Below are 16,283 nucleotides of genomic sequence, written 5' to 3'. Positions count from 1 at the left end.
AGAAATGACTCATATGAAAGCTGAAACCCTCCCAAATGAGGTTTAATTTGTTTTTGAAGTCACAGACAAAATGCTCCTTGAAACAAACACTTGGCCGTTAAACACCCAATCACAAGTGTTTAACATCATTGAGCATGTTTGGGGTAGGATAAAAGAGGAAGCTTGGAAGACAAAACCAAAGAATCTTGATGAACTCTGGGAGGCATGTAAGACTGCATTCTTTGCTATTCCTGATGACTTCATCAATAAATTGTATGAATCATTGTCGAACCGCATGGATGCAGTCCTTAAAGCTCATGGAAGTCACACAAAATATTAAATATGGCTCTAATAGCACCACAACTTGAGTCATTTCTAAAACCAATGGATGAATTTAAAGTCAGGTTATAAGCTTTTGTTTCCACAACATGGATAAGCGACAGAACTTCTGTCAGGGACTGTATATATACTGTATATACAGTGCCTTGCAAAAGTATTCAGCCCCCTTGAACTTTTCAACCTTTTGCCACATTTCAGGCTTTAAACATAAAGATATTAAATTGTAATTTTTTGTGAAGAATCAACAACAAGTGGGACACAATCGTGAAGTGGAACGAAATTTATTGGATATTTTAAACTTTTTTTAGAAATAAAAAACTGAAAAGTGGGGCGTGCAATATTATTCAGCCCCCTTGCGTTAATACTTTGTAGCGCCACCTTTTGCTGCGATTACAGCTGCAAGTCGCTTGGGGTATGTCTCTATTAGTTTTGCACATCGAGATACTGAAATATTTGCCCATTCTTCCTTGCAAAACAGTTCGAGCTCAGTGAGGTTGGATGGAGAGCGTTTGTGAACAGCAGTTTTCAGCTCTTTCCACAGATTCTCGATGGGATTCAGGTCTGGACTTTGACTTGGCCATTTTAACACCTGGATAAGTTTATTTGTGAACCATTCCATTGTAGATTTTGCTTTATGTTTTGGATCATTGTCTTGTTGGAAGATAAATCACCGTCCCAGTCTCAGGTCTTTTGCAGACTGCAACAGGTTTTCTTCCAGAATGGTCCTGTATTTGGCTCCATCCATCTTCCCATCAATTTTAACCATCTTCCCTGTCCCTGCTGAAGAAAAGCAGGCCCAAACCATGATGCTGCCACCACCATGTTTGACAGTGGGGATGGTGTGTTCAGGGTGATGAGCTGTGTTGCTTTTATGCCAAACATAACGTTTTGCGTTGTGGCCAAAAAGTTCGATTTTGGTTTCATCTGACCAGAGCACCTTCTTCCACATGCTTGGTGTGTCTCCCAGGTGACTTTTTATAGATATCTTTGAGAAATGGCTTTCTTCTTGCCACTCTTCCATAAAGGCCAGATTTGTGCAGTGTACGACTGATTGTTGTCCTATGGACAGATTCTCCCACCTCAGCTGTAGATCTCTGCAGTTCATTCAGAGTGATCATGGGCCTCTTGGCTGCATCTCTGATCAGTCTTCTCCTTGTTTGAGCTGAAAGTTTAGAGGGACGGCCGGGTCTTGGTAGATTTGCAGTGGTCTGATACTCCCTTCATTTCAATATGATCGCTTGCACAGTGCTCCTTGAGATGTTTAAAGCTTGGGAAATCTTTTTGTATCCAAATTCGGCTTTAAACTTCTCCACAACAGTATCCCGGACCTGCCTGGTGTGTTCCTTGGTCTTCATGATGCTCTCTGCGCTTTAAACAGAACTCTGAGACTGTCACAGAGCAGGTGCATTTATACGGAGACTTGATTACACACAGGTGGATTCTATTTATCACCATCAGTCATTTAGGTCAACATTGGATCATTCAGAGATCCTCACTGAACTTCTGGAGTGAGTTTGCTGCACTGAAAGTAAAGGGGCTGAATAATATTGCACGCCCCACTTTTCAGGTTTTTATTTCTAAAAAAAGTTTAAAATATCCAATAAATTTCGTTCCACTTCACAATTGTGTCGCACTTGTTATTGATTCTTCACAAAAAATTACAATTTCATATCTTTATGTTTAAAGCCTGAAATGTGGCAAAAGGTTGAAAAGTTCAAGGGGGCTGAATACTTTTGCAAGGCACTGTATATATATATATATATATATATATACTGTATATATATACTGTATATTATTTCACAACTTTTTTTTGTAGGATCACAATCTCAATTTCATCATGATTCAATACTACTAAACAGTACAGTAGCCTTGGCCTATTAAAAAAAGTTGAAATACATTTTTTAACTCTTGTTATAATCTAAGTATTGGTATTAATATTTAACTGAACCCTGAATATTTCACTGACTGAAGACTGGTTAAGTTATAACACTAAATATTTTACCTGCTGTAATCTCTTAAAAGTGCAATGTGATTCAGAACCGAAACAAAGTCAATAATAACTGTCTTTAACAAAAACCAGCAGATTAAAAAAACATTTATTATTCACACTTCTTACAGCTGGTCTTGCTAACACTTACGTTAGCCTCTGCTGGCTGCAGTGTAGCGGACCTCCACAGCGTACTGTTTGGGATGTTGTCGCTTTAAATTGTTATGTTTTGTGTCAATATAGCGCTAGCTTTAACGCTGCTAAGCGGACTTGTTACATTACAGTGTGACACTGAGGAAAGACTCCACTTTGTTATTAGTCCACTCATTTAATCCATTTGTTCCTCCAAACACCCATCAGCCACCAGAACGTAACTTTTTAAGGCTTCTGATTGGCCAACATGCGGTTACAGTCAGTGCTGTAATCCCGCCTACAGATTTGCATACCGCTGACAGTGATTAACTGGCCGTATTCTCCGTTTTCGTGTAAACCCAGATCATTAAAAAAACTATTTTATGCACGGTGAATTAATATAAGCCACTTAACACTAATTCAATATATATTTAATTACAAAACAACCATAAATCAACCATAAACCATTGTGGATTTTATGTTGGTTTTAAGTTTGGAGTTGTGTTGAAACATAAGGTTCAATGTTGAATCAACCTAAAACCGATGTGCATAAATAAATCTGTTCTGACGTCGGAGATCAACGTTGATAAAAAAAAAAAAATTAACGTTAATTTAACGTTGTTTTGCTATCAGGGTAGCTACAGCAGTTTAGTTTGTCTTACAGCTAGTCATTATAAGGACGATATGATTCCTTAAAGAATTAATTATTCTATTAATATTAAAATTAATATAATTTTACAGTGAGGTTTCTCGTGTAACATAACTAGTTTATTTTAGAATTGTACCTATAAAGACACCATTACACTGTTTTAATCAAGCGCGGTGCTATCTAAATTTTTTATATCGACTACAAACCCTAGCTAAGTGTTACTCACCTAAACGAATAAAACAGCAATATCAAACAAGAAACCAAATATTAACAATATTAATCAATATTAATATATGTAAAATATTAAAGCACCTACCATTTTAAAACGTTGAGTGATGCTCTGAAGTTGATAAAACCATCCACAGATACTGTTGGCTCCCTCGGGGAAAAAATGGCTGAGTTTTTCTGGCACACTGCCTGGCAATTTCCCGCGCGATGACATTAGCCAATGAGCTTTCAAACAGTCACATGTTGTAAGATGAATTTTAAATGAACTCATTATTTATTGTTCATCAGGCTTATCATATTCATTTTCTGAACGAAATCCATATAAAGGTTCAAGAAACTCAAAATGTATTGTTGATTACACTTTTTAAAAGGCTTTTTGCTCAAATGACTTGATAAAAATAGTCTTTCTAACTTTTGTTAAGTTGGATTTTTTACAGTGTGTGTTGCCATGGCCTTGGGCTAAGGCGTCACTCTAGGAACCCAAAGCTCACGGCTCATTCCCAGAGTGTGTCTTATTTGTGCTTTGTTTTTAAAGTCACAGACAAAACGCTCTTTGAAACAAACACTTGGCCGATAAAGACCCAATCACAAGTGTTTTCTTTTGTAAACTTCACCTGGCTAAAAAGATCAACGGCTATAGGACAGCACAAGAGAACTTACCTAACACATCAAAGCTGTAATTCCACAGCAGCATCTTACTGCTACACAGGGATTGTAGCTTAGATTAAACCGTTCAAATATCCGAGTAGTTGTTCCAGACCCATACACAAATCAGTTTTAATCTTTACCTAACTAATTGGGCAAAAGGGCCAGGGGTTTGGTTATTTTTGGCCAGCCTTTCCATTTGCTTTATTGACACGGTGCAGCTTGTTAACTGAGTGTTTAATGTGTTTTGGAGCCAACTGCCTTGCAGAGCCAATTCTTAACAGCTACTGTTAGGATTTTTGGAACATAACATCATTATTAAACATCATTATTAAACATAATTTCAATATGGGAAGTTTTACGGCAATTTTACATCCAGGCCGCATGGCCTATTGTTCAAAATGGCGCCGTGACCCGGATCCCTCCCTGACTCCTACCGAGGGGGGAAGGCGGAGCCCTGGGCTTTTTAGCACATTTCATTGGCTCCAACAGCAGCGGCGGAGGAGGAGCCTAGACTAGTTTAAAAAGAAAGGCGCGTTGAGAAGCTGGCTCTCTTTCTTGGGTGGTTGTGTGTCTAGACTGCAGGAGAAAGGAGCGCCGATCGGCCTAGCTCTGGCATATATTCACAGATCATTTTTACACTTAATAAAGTGTTTTAAAGAGTACTTTCTGGACTTCCCGACTGCTTCTTCAGGGCCTCGTGAACTAAAAAGATTCATCCTAACAGATGGTAGCAGAGGATATGGTTCGTAGAAACCTGAAGTAGCAGCAAATTAATTCAGCTGACTCAGCTAAGGACCTGGAATTCTGAGGATATTTTGTACTCAGTACAAGGTGCGCGCCTACAAGGTAAACAGATGTTCTCTGTATATATTAGATGCATTTATTATTTTGCGTACTGAGTATGAAATTGAATCTCAGAATCCGTAAGTGTCTGATTAAATTACTAAAGTATCATTAGATAGTTTAAAACTGTGAATATATGCCGAAGCTAAAAATGTATGTTTCCTGATTGCTGAGTTTGAATCAGACCGAGCAAAATAAACGGTAAAGGGCTGTTCGGCAGGGCTCCACCCGGAACACCATTGGAGCGAAACGTGTCTGTCTGTTTCAAAAGCAGGGGCGCGTGATTCGAATGATCTAAGTTTTAACGAGTCTGGGACTGGGTTAATTCTATAGATCTAGTATAATTCGAGCGTTGTAAAACCTAGAATCTGGCTGCTCAAAGAGCGGGATTCTATGAATGAGCGAGCGTTGGAAATCTAATAACCTGGCTGTTCAAAGGACGGGGTTCTATGAAAAAGATTGTCCTAAAATTCGGACTTGTCTGTTATGGAAGCGGAGTTCGGTTAATTAGACTACTTTAAATTCTAAATTCGGTTCGAAAACAGTACATCAGGAGTTTTGTTTGTCAGTAAGTCTCTGTGTATGTTTGTCTGTGAAACCGTGTGAGTGTTTTGTGTTATTTTGACTCTGGATGCGCAACGTGGTTTCTTTTGTTTGTCGGCGCCATTTTTGTCTTGGGAATGCAGAGTGGTTTCCCGTCTATCCGCCATTTTGGTCTCGGGAATGGGCAGCGTGTTTCTGTCCGTCGGCCATTTTGGCTCTATGTGCGCAGCTTGCCGTATCTCTTGTCCATCGGCTATCTTTGTCTTTGTACGCCTGGATTGGGTAAGTGCTGCAGTTAATTTTATGATCAACTTTATTTTTATAATCTTAAGATAACTGTGAGTTAAGACAAGTATTTGTTATGGTACCTTATTAAGTGTGTTTTAATGTGGGTAGGGGAGTCGAGTCTTTTGTCTCGGTTCCTTTTGAAGAGCCGCGTATTTACATGGCGACTCCCGGAAGAGTCTATTCCTTTGTTTCGGTTAGAAGAGCCGGTTCATAGATTCGAATCATTTTGCGACACATCGCTAGTGGTTATACAGTTTGAAAAAGTTTTATGTCATTTGAAATGACGCATTACACATCCCTAACTGTTTTAATTGTTGCATCAACATGTTTCTTCTATTGCATTTGAGTTAAGGACAACGTTTCTTCTATTGCATTTGAATTAAAAACTACTGTTGAGGTTTGTATCCACTCCTGTTTGCATTACACAGAGGAGACCCCCTGCTGTTTACTCGGTGAGTACATTTTAAATGAGTTACTTTCTACTTTTTACTTGAGTAGATTTTCAGAGTAGTAACTTTACTCGTAATTAGGTGGAGATTCATTAAGGTAATAGTACTTTTGATCGAATACACTTTTTGGTACTCTTTCCACCTCTGATTAAGACATGTGTTGATATATTAGATTATATATTGTCAAAGCTTGTGTTTAATTGAGAATGATGTCGTGTTTTTTCTCTGTGTACAAATGCTGAATACAAGTAAAAAGTAAAAGCTAACATGTTACTGTTTCTAAAATATTGTGTAGTTGTAAAGAGTGAGATTTCATAGACTGTTGCAGGGTTCAGAAGTTTACAGGATACAAAGTCAACAAAGCCAAACTGCAGATATGCCGACCTGTCGTGACATTTCTAGGATGGAGGGTTTCCAGCAAAGGGTCAATACCTGACTGCTGACACCAGAGGTTGCATCCTGAATCACCCGAAGCCAACTACCGTGAGTCACCTTCTGTCTTTTCTTGGCTTGACAGGTTATTCCAGGAACTACATCCCTAATTACTCAGGCTTGGTTGCACCTTTGAGGGCTGAAATTACCAGGTTAGGTCAAAGAAACCTAACAACCTAAGTAGAGTTGGCCAAGCCCCTTGAGGCTGCTTTTATTGAATTAAAACAGCAACTGACCTTAGCCAGTGACCTACAACAACCGAAATACTCTGACCCTTTCTATTTGAATGTTTCTGAAAAGAATGGCATTATAAATGCAGTTCTTTTTCAGAAAAGGGGGGAGTGGAGAGCTGTACCCTTGTACCATAGCTCAAACAGCACATTTGGTCATGTCATCCTCTTATTGTCAATACAAGTCATGGTGTGACTGCATTTTTGATTTCCACAGCCTTTACCCTGTCAAGAGCGAGAAAAAACAGAATCAATAGTATTCTCACTCAACCTCATATCTCATACACTACAGGGAAGATGGTGAACATCAGGACTATATTACTCTATCTATTTTTTCTGGGCCTGATAGGAATCCTGAATTGGAAATGTTTGTGAAAGGATTTGCATCCAGAGATGCTGCAACAGACAGGAAACAAGTGGGCTTAGTTAAAATGTTAGCAAATGATACTTTGTGTCATTGTCCCTCCTATTCAATTTATTGGCTTAAACTGTTGAACTACATGCTCTAATAACAGCCCCTAGACTGGCTGAAAGCAAAACTGCTTACATGTTTATGATCTAAACTTTCACATATGGAATCGAACAATTGGTTGTATTTGGTAGGAGAGTGTCTTGTTTTGACTAATTTAAATTTGGAAATCGCCCACCATACCTTGTTGCACAACTTGTGGATGCAATTCTGCTGCCCAAACAGAGAGCCATTTTGTAAATTGTGCATGTTCTAAAGTTTTGTTCCAATTTTACAGGGCAATGCCAGAGGTGACACTGCCGACAAAGCTGTTACACACCTTCCACTGCTCACTAACGACATTATTTGTTTACAGGTCCAGCTAACACCAGACTTTGATTGAACTAACTTTAAAATTCTGTGCTTTCCAACAGAATAAACACATTTAGAAGGTTCTGATTGTGTGTCTCCTGATGTTCGGAGATGTCCAGTGGGCAAACCATGTCTTACTAAAAATACTATACCATACCAAATTGACCCATGAGTAGAACCATGTGTCAAACAGGGGGGAACTTCTTGCTGTGACAGTGTGCGACGATACTACCCACTGAGCCACCGTGTCGCCCAACTAATAAGGTTAAAAAACAAAAGGAATAGGAAAAATGCATTGAAAAAATCAAAGCTCGGGTCTCAGGAGATTAAATATAATTGCTTACACGGACTCCGGTAAGATTAAATTTAATTGGTAATATTTTTTGGAAATTGTTAATTGGCAATTGTTAATATTTGAGGCTTGTGTTGTATCCGATGAATCTTTTCTAGCTAATTGATCAGGTCAACTCACTCATTTTATATTATATAGTTTATTGAAGAAGTTAGATTGGTTCAATGTGGTGCAGTAAACCTTGTGGCAATACTATGCATGATCATAGATGAGTGCAGTTTAAAGATTGAGAGAACAGTGAAGAAAATAACTTGGTAGGTGAGAAGTATCGAATAGTCTAGTAGACAGTTAACTAAGTGGAACTATTTAAGTAGAGTTTAATGTGATTCAAGAAAGCCAAAGTGGATCAAAGTGCTGGTGATGATGAGCATGAGGGATTGGCTGACTAGGAGCAGGAGATGGTCATGTGAGAGTCTGTTGGATTGTGGGAAATGGAGTCTGTATTGTTAGAAGCAGGAGGTGTGTCAGTACCAGTGACCAAAAGTTGGGGTAAAAATCTGAATGAATAAATAATATAAGTCAGGGGTTTGTAGGACTGATGGAAGTTGATATAGCAGAGCTGTTGTTATTTTAAGTAGGGCAGAGTAAATAATAAATAGTGGATTGGTGATTTTGTATTGGGAAAAATGTGATTTAGAAAATTTGAAGGCTCTCTAGTATGCGGCGATGATGAAGTAGAATAAGTGTAGAAAATGTTAGATGTAATGTGTATGCACCTTCTGCTCTGATCAGTTTGAACAGTTTGAAGTGAAATTTTATATAGCAGGAAGGGTTAATGCAGTATGAGAGACAAATAGTGAAGTAATTGTTTGTTTCCAGGGGATCACTGTCGGTTGCCCTGAAGTATGTGTTTGTTTCCATAGGACCATTGTCGGTCGCTGTGAAGTGACTGTTTGTTTCCAGGGGATCACTGTCGGTTGCCCTGAAGTATATGTTTGTTTCCATAGGACCATTGTCGGTCGCTGTGAAGTGACTGTTTGTTTCCAGGGGATCACTGTCGATTGCCCTGAAGTATATGTTTGTTTCCATAGGGCCATTGTCGGTCGCTGTGAAGTAATTGTTTGTTTCCAGTAGACACTGTTGTTGTACTGAGGTTTACGTTCTTTTGTCTGAGCTGTGTTTGGACAACCGAGTGAGTTGTGCCAGTGAATGTTAAAAGAATACTCGTATTCTTCGACTAGGCAGGAATCTTCTGTTCTAGGGTGTGACTCGTTAAAACCTATCAGTTTGTCTTTTTCTTGATACGTGTTACAGATTTGGCTCGAAAGGTTGTTTAAAGCGGTCTAAAATGTCTAATTTAACACAGAGAATTGAAACAAGTAGTTGTTAAGCGACTGGTGGAAACCTCCTCTGTCAAAGAGAAGGCGAAAACAGGCGCAAAAGTTGAGGAACTGAGTTGGACAAAGGTTGGTCTCTATCCACTGGAAACTAAAGCCCCACCGGGTTCTGAACAACGTATTAAAAATTTTCTAAATGTATCTAAAATATAAAGTTGACAAATGTAAAAGGGAATTGGAAGGTGCCCCTGCAGTAAAGAAATTGAGCGTGGAAAAGCCCTTAGCGAAAGTCGTATGTGCAGCTGCAAAACCTAATTTGGCCACTCATCCAGTAATTTCAGGTAATTGGACATGCCTAATCTCATTGTTCAATGAGATTGCGCCAATAGGGTGTGAGAACTTATCCAGGTCCCACCCATTAACTCAGGAACCAACCCCAACCAACATCAAAGCCTATAAAGGCAATTACACCTGTTTCAGGAGCAATAAACCAGGACCGATAAACAGGGGACATTTTTCAAAAGGATGGTGTAGGGAAACCATTATCCTGGATAGTGATGGGAATTATACAGGCAGCCAGCTGAATGCACAAAAATTCAGTGGGGCGGATTTAATATGGTTGTGCGGAGATATGAGAATCCGGCGAAGGTTACATGGGAATTGGTCTGGGGAGTGTGCGTTGGTCTTTCTGATCATGCCTTTCAGAATTTACAAGCAGCACGGAGTGGAGGATGCCGGGGACGTCCTGACCAATCACCACAACCATCGAAGAGACACCCGAGAGGTCAAACCTGGCGGATCCTTCGACAAGACCGTGTGGATTGATGGTATAGGGGTCCCAAGGGGGGTCCCAGATGAATTTAAGGCTAGGAACCAGATTGCTGCAGGGTTTGAAAGTGCACTCTTTTGGTGGGTAACTATCAATAAGAATGTAGACTGGATAAACTATCTCTATCAGCAGAGATTTGTTAATTTCAGTGTTCAGGCCATTGAGGGACTGAGAGACCAGCTAGACCAGACTTCACTTATGACCTTACAGAATAGAATGGCATTAGACATGTTGTCAGCAGAGAAAGGTGGAGTTTGCCAGATTGTGGGGTCATCGTGTTGCACCTTCATCCCCAATAATACTGCACCCGATAGTAGTGTGACACGAGCTTTGGAAGGATTAAGGGCTTTGTCACGAGAATGGAAGGAAAATTCAGGGATAAACAATGAATGGGTTAAGTGGCTAGAAGGGATGTTTGGGCCATGGAAGGAAGTTATTGCGAGTTTGGTGATGTCAGTATGTGTAGGGTTGGTAATATTAGTGATATGTTGTTGTGGTGGTATCCCGTGCATCAGGGTATTAATAGAAAAATTTGTGATAGAAGTAGTGTGTAGAGGAAGCAGAGGGGGGCAGGATACACCAGTTATCCAGATGATGTTGGCTGATTTGTCTAGATATCATGTAGATGATGATGAGGAGGATACCCTTGAAGGTGGGCCGGAAGACCCACTTCGAGCGGCATAAGTGCTACTAACTCTGCTTAATTAAAGGTAAAACCGTCCAGAGAAAATGAGGAGAGAGGACCAGCACTACGGATCATACACCGAGAGGAAGGAAGGAGACTTGGAAGGACTGGCAGAGGTAGACTTCGTGGGAATTGGAAGACCCACTCCGAGAGACAGAAGTGACACCAACTGGACCTGCCTACAGGGAACAAACCACAGCAGAAAGCCCGACAAAACCGACCATGCGAAAGAAGAGTCCAGAGGAGCCACCGGAACAAGAAGAAGAGAAAGGATTTGGTTAGACTAGGAGGGAAAAACATAAACATATAGTTCGCAGACACGCAGATCGTCCTTGAAAACACTGGTTAAGTACAACACACATAGTTTAGCTACAAAACGCAAGGGGTTAGCTCAGGATTGTGTACGATGGATATATGTTTGGTACTCTGCTATTTTTAGAAAAGATATTCTCTGTGTTTCATCGTTTAAATGTTTGTGCCGCTGCGGAAACAGGTAAGACCGACAGGGTGGAATCCATGGGACAGTAGGAGCCATGCAGAGAAACAGGAGCTATGGGCCCCTTCTGAATATCTGCAGCTCCGTCCGGTGGAGGACAACCTGAACGGACTTCCTGTGGAAGCTACGCACCCATTGTTTTTATTTTTTTTCTTCTCTTTTTGATTTCCTATTTTTTAAATTACTTTATTTTGATTTCCTGTTTTTATTATTTGTTGTTTGTTTGTTTGTTTTAGGGTTAGGAGCTGTTGCGATAGGTACAGTTCCTTTAGTTTAACTGGTAGCCTTTTTATTTTTTAGATAACTTTTATTGTAAAAAATTCAGCCCAGTGGCCATGTAGTCAGAAGGGGTTAAATTGGGGGTTGCTGACGGCTATCCTATCTCCTGGAATCTAGAGACACCTAACCTATAGTTAAAAGTTGATGTGAAAGCATTAAGATGCTTTCAAGGGGGGTTTGTTAGGATTTTTGGAACATAACATCATTATTAAACATCATTATTAAACATAATTTCAATATGGGAAGTTTTACGGCAATTTTACATCCAGGCCGCATGGCCTATTGTTCAAAATGGCGCCGTGACCCGGATCCCTCCCTGACTCCTACCGAGGGGGGGAGGCGGAGCCCTGGGCTTTTTAGCACATTTCATTGGCTCCAACAGCAGCGGCGGAGGAGGAGCCTAGACTAGTTTAAAAAGAAAGGCGCGTTGAGAAGCTGGCTCTCTTTCTTGGGTGGTTGTGTGTCTAGACTGCAGGAGAAAGGAGCGCCGATCGGCCTAGCTCTGGCATATATTCACAGATCATTTTTACACTTAATAAAGTGTTTTAAAGAGTACTTTCTGGACTTCCCGACTGCTTCTTCAGGGCCTCGTGAACTAAAAAGATTCATCCTAACACTACCACAGATTACTCTGCAAGTGTGCCTTTAAATTTTCAATCCCCTGCCTGCTAGAAGCTAAAGATACCTGGTCATGGGTCTCTTTTTGTTTTTGCAAAGAGTCCTGTACCTGTTACATTAATGCCAGCTCCGGGGGATGTAGCTCAGTGGTAGAGTGCATGCTTTGCATGTATGAGGCCCCGGGTTCAATCTCTTGCATCTCCTGTAGCTTGTTGTTTCACTCTGCTAGAAAAAAGCTTGCAGAAAAAAGTGTGCTTCTAAAGGCTATGGCTTTAAGAACGGTCATGATCAAGCTGGCGTTCTGCTTGTTACTCTTGAACTTTAAGAATGTGCTCAGCTTCCAGTTGTTACTTTTGCACAAAAACGTTTTTTCAACTTTCTGCCAGCTACCTAGAGAGGCGCGATGGCCAAGTGGTAAGGCGTCGGTCTCGTAAACCGAAGATCACGGGTTCAATCCCCGTTCGTGCCTAACTAATTTCTTATTTTCCCTTGCAGGTCTTATTTATCACATTAATGCTGTGCTTCCACACCAGCATATTTCCTCTACATAGGGATGGCAGCTTAGAGGTACTGCATGTCGTGCCTGTATGAGCTCCAGAGTGTCACAATCCCTTGAAATATCCAGGTACTTAGTCAGACTCAATCACAAGCTTATTTTAAACTTCACCCAGCTGACTGAGCAAAGGTACAGGAGTTAGATGAATTTTGGATTGGACTTTCTATTGGCTTGCATGACATGATGGAGCTTGTTAACTGAGTGTTTAATGTCTTTTGGAGCCAACCGGTTCAGAGAGCCAGTTCTTAACCGCTACCACAGAAGACTATGCAAGTGTGCTGTTAAATCTGCAATCCCTCACTTGACAGAGGCTAGAGATTCCTGCTCCTGGTTTTGCTTCTCTTTTTGCAAAGACTCTCGTACCCGTTGAAGGTTTACAGTGGTGTATAGTAACGAAGTAATAATACTTCGTTACAGTACTTAAGTAGTTTTTTGGAGTATGTGTACTTCACTGGAGTATAAAAAAATTCGGCAACTTTCACTTTTACTCCACTACATTTCCTAAAGAAATTGGGTACTTTTACTCCGATACATTTGCTGTATGCGAATTCGTTACTCGTTACTACAGAATGAAACGACATTTTTTAGCTAAACAATGTGAGATGTGTGACAGACCGCAGCAGGTTTGGTGAATCTGCGCTTGTAAATTACATCAGCGGTTAAACACATTAATGCGCAGATGCAAACGTTTTGTAAAAGCGCATCGTTCACTCAAAGATACAGAATAATCGTCATTTCAGAATCTCCCCGTCTAACACACTGATGTAAGTTAGGAATGATTAACAAAGTAAAGCCACAGCACCATTGTTTTTATTATTATTATTATTAGCATTAACATTGTTCAGATATCTAGCTACCGATTACATTCGAACCACAAATAAAACGTTTCACTACATTAGTTTGTAATTAATTCAGTGCAGACATGATGTGTCCCATCATTTTTAAAAACTCATAAAAAATATTTCCTCAGATAACTTCTGTATTACACTAACAGAGGAAATATTCATGGTGCTGAGGAACATGCATGTCTTTAACACTAGCTTGACTGAAAATCTGAGATTCTGAGGACAAACCCCTCCTTCTACACAACCATTAGAGTGCTATCAGTCCTCTTTTGTCATGCAAATGCTAGCAGATAACACACTATTCAACCCACCCCCAACGTTTATCACAGCAAACCTGTGAGTTACCTTTTTTCCCACTGGAAATCGCGCTTAGACCCAGGTCTCCAAATATGGGCATAACGAGGACTACAGAATGACGCACGACTTCAGTGGTCTATTGATCTAAGAAAGCAATAAACTAAAAAAGCAAATAACTTATGAGTTTAATGCAAATAACTATTAAAGTATAAAATTTCCTGTCACACTTGTTAGAGATCTCAGACTAACTACAAAATTTCTTTATTAATTATATGAAATTGAGAAACCAAGGACACTAATTAGTGCATTTTTTCTAAGTAGAATTTTTCTCTGTTCTTGCTTGATACCAAATGTTAGCAGCTTAACAGTCACACACAGCACACACCCTATATTTCTGCACTCTATTGTCTCTAAAGTCCCAATATGTGCCCCTGCATCAATGGTAAACCAGACCAGTTGGCATTATCACCTTTTTGCACTCATGCATTTTATTCACAGATTTAAATATTACAAATCTTTAATGAGTTTAGTCCAAAAATTTATTTTTTTAACAATTAGGCCTGCTGCATATGTATTGCACAGAAGTGCCATACCTGTTTACACGTTTGTATGCCACCTAATATAAGCTCAAAACGGCTCTGATTTGCGAATACATCAGCATTACAAGACATCTGATATATCAGTCTGTTATCTGTTAGCAGGACATTACCAGCAGGAACTTCTACCTCTGTATGTTGTGAAATCAATTGCCGTATGTTGCATTCCAGTACCATGTATTAAACAGAAAAGCAATGCGCACATTGTTTGAGCCATAAAGGTGTGCATATAAATAAATATCTACGCTGCACATGATGTCCCTGGTATCCCCTTGGCCATATACAGTGGGGTCAAAAAGTATTTAGTCAGCCACTGATTGTGCAAGTTCTCCTACTTAGAAAGATGAGAGAGGTTTGTAATTTTCATCATAGGTACACTTCAACTATGAGAGACAAAATGAAAAAAAAAAAAAAAAGAAAATCACATTGTAGGAAATTTTAAAGAATTTATTTGTAAATTATGGTGGAAAATAAGTATTTGGTCACCCACAAACAAGCAAGATCTCTGGCTCTCACAGACCTGTAACTCAGGCCTGTCTGTAAAATTAGGGCAGAGGGGGATGATGTGTGTGAGGTGTTTGTGTGTAGACTGTGGCTGTGGGTCATTACCATGATAATGGGTACTAAGTGGCTCACAACAGGGGAGCGGGGGATCGAGAGGCTAGAGTCCCTTGCGCAAAAAAGCGTAACTATAGTCATTCTACGTTTACTTTAGTGTTAAGAGTAAGGAATAATACAATTTGGATTGTTTGTTGAAGGACTCTGTAATATTGTGCTGTACCATAAATACAATTGAAGATGTGTTGAACAAACTAGCTTCCTTATAAATGAAAACTTAAATGAAAGTTCCAGGCTATGGATTCTATTTACACCAGATTGAGCATATCCCTTATAAACATGATTCTTAGACCAAAGGTTTAAAAGCCCTTATGACAAAATTTTATTGAGTCTTTCTTTATACAGGTAATGGTGGGGTCCTAATAACTTTAGAACCCTTCTAGACAAATACTAAAAGAGACAAATTTCCTAGTTGTGTGGTAGAACTGTTAAAGTAGGGATTGTTCTGCAAGGTTTTCTCACAGATGGTGAACATGTGGAACAGCTGAATGAAGTTGTGGGTGTGGCTTATGCAAATTGTTTATTTGCTGAATAATTTGGACCATGAAGAAGCATTAGCCTTATTTACAGTCTCTTATTTGTTGAAGAAAGGTGCTGGATAACATAGGACACTATCAGATATTTCTTAAAAGTTTACTTTAGTGTTAAGAGAAAGGGTTAAATAAAATGTGGCTTGTTTGGCCAGATTATCTTGCTAAAGGACTCTTTAACCATTGGGCCAAACAATAGGATATATGGGTTTCTGGACAGTGAGAGTTTAAATAGTATGACTAAATATTAAAAAATCTTATTTAAAGAATGAATAGTCTTTCTTTATACAGGTAATGGTGGGGTCCTAATAACTTCAGGACCCTTCTAGACAAATACTAAAAGAGACAAATTTCCTACCTGTGTGATAGAACTGTTAAAGTAGGGATTGTTTTGCAAGGTTTTCTCACAGATGGTGAACATGTGGAAAAGCTGAATGAAGTTATGGGCGTGGTCTATGCAAATTGTTTTTTAATTGCTGAATAATTTGGAGGATAAAGAAGTATAAGCCTTATTTACAGTCTCTTGTTCGTTGAAGAAAGGTGCTGGATAATATAGGAAATTAACAGATATCTCTTAAACGTTTACTTTAGTGTTAAGAGTAAGGAATAATACAATTTGGATTGTTTGTTGAAGGACTCCGTAATATTGTGTTATACCACAAATACAATAGAAGATACATCACACAAACTAGTTTCCTTATACTTGAGTACCTGAAAAATGAAAACTTAAATAAAAGT

At 39.4% G+C, this 16,283-nt stretch overlaps 3 non-coding genes across 3 annotated transcripts; 1 reads left to right on the top strand and 2 right to left on the bottom strand.

Annotated features, from left to right (window-relative positions):
- Positions 1–12,500: 12,500 nt before the first annotated feature.
- On the top strand, positions 12,501–12,572 carry trnat-cgu (transfer RNA threonine (anticodon CGU)). The gene has a single exon. It is a non-coding gene; the product is annotated as a tRNA-Thr (tRNA).
- Positions 12,573–15,366: 2,794 nt separating this feature from the next.
- On the bottom strand, positions 15,367–15,425 carry LOC134307067 (U7 small nuclear RNA). Its single transcript, XR_010009652.1, has one exon. It is a non-coding gene; the product is annotated as a U7 small nuclear RNA (small nuclear RNA).
- Positions 15,426–15,842: 417 nt separating this feature from the next.
- LOC134307066 (U7 small nuclear RNA) lies at positions 15,843–15,901 on the bottom strand. Its single transcript, XR_010009651.1, has one exon. It is a non-coding gene; the product is annotated as a U7 small nuclear RNA (small nuclear RNA).
- Positions 15,902–16,283: the final 382 nt, after the last annotated feature.

The sequence above is a fragment of the Trichomycterus rosablanca genome, unplaced genomic scaffold, assembly GCF_030014385.1.
Source record: "Trichomycterus rosablanca isolate fTriRos1 unplaced genomic scaffold, fTriRos1.hap1 scaffold_243, whole genome shotgun sequence".
In the NCBI taxonomy this organism is placed as follows: Eukaryota; Metazoa; Chordata; class Actinopteri; order Siluriformes; family Trichomycteridae; genus Trichomycterus; species Trichomycterus rosablanca.
Note: the sequence above shows the minus strand (reverse complement) of the source record. Positions and strands in the feature narration are given on the sequence as shown.